Raw genomic sequence first — 1,236 nt, forward strand, 5'->3', positions numbered from 1 at the left:
GATACACTTCACATAAAATTCCACGTTTCAATAAAAACACCCACAGAAAACAAAGGAAGACTCTTCTTCTTTCACCTCTTTAATTGCCGTATAAGCCGTACAAGTGTACCATGAGAAATGTATTGATAAATAATTAAAGGGCATTGCAGAGGTGGAGTTAATGTGTGGAAATGTTCCTTAGTTTTCGAGGAGCAAACAACTGAAACGATGCACAGGCAATTTAGTTGGTCTTTTATATAAAATCCTGAGTCCTCTTCATCCGAGACAAAAGCGAAAAAAAATGTGGTCGACTAAGATTTGGAGTACTGCAACAAATCCATCAAATCCATATAATTACAGAATGTTAGAGACTTAAGAGCTGCTGATGGAAGGGAGACGATACGGACCTTATATTGAATAAATGTCAGATATGATTATGATTAAACGATGTAACAGAAGCTCCATAAGGTGAATAATTAGCTCCACTTCCACCAGCTACAACACATGCATAATGAATTTGTTATTTTTGATACTTGCATTTTGTTGACAATACTCCTGTTGCTGCCAAAAATGAATGACTTTTGTGTGAAGTTGTGTCATGGTATGGCATTACTACCTTTAGTTAGTTAGTTTTGTATTTGACAGGACTGTTAGGCCTTTTAGTGGGAACATGAGCCCCCTTTCATGTGGTCATTTTGGTGGTTGCCCTTGATGTGTAGTCTAGTTGGTTCATCTTTGTTCTAGGGAAGCACCGATATCCCACATTTGTCTGATACCAACTCATCTATATATATAATTTATTAGAATTTGAATGACTCATTAAGTTTTTCCAGTTTGTTGCTTCATTAAAAGGTTCATTCTTATATTGTAATCCCTGATAATTATAATTCGCTGGCATACAATGCATTATTTTAATAATATATAACAATTTCAGTGATTTTCTATGTATTTATTTGTGACATTTTGCTTGATAAAGTTAAAAAAGTAATGTTTAAAGCCTTATATTTCCTTAAACATAAAAGGAATGATCCCAGTATTTTGCACACAGTGAGACATACAGCTTATTAATAAAACACTTGCATAACATCGGTTATTGGTATCGGGCGAAACCCAAAACTCAAGAAAAGTCAGATCGGTCCATCGCTATTGGTTCCAGTCCCAGCTAGAGAGTTTAATAAAACCTCTATTTGATTGTGACTTTAATAAAATACTGATATTACAGTACATTACATTACATTACATTACATTAGCAGACGC

Source organism: Anoplopoma fimbria, chromosome 18 (genome assembly GCF_027596085.1).
Source record: "Anoplopoma fimbria isolate UVic2021 breed Golden Eagle Sablefish chromosome 18, Afim_UVic_2022, whole genome shotgun sequence".
Taxonomy (NCBI): Eukaryota; Metazoa; Chordata; class Actinopteri; order Perciformes; family Anoplopomatidae; genus Anoplopoma; species Anoplopoma fimbria.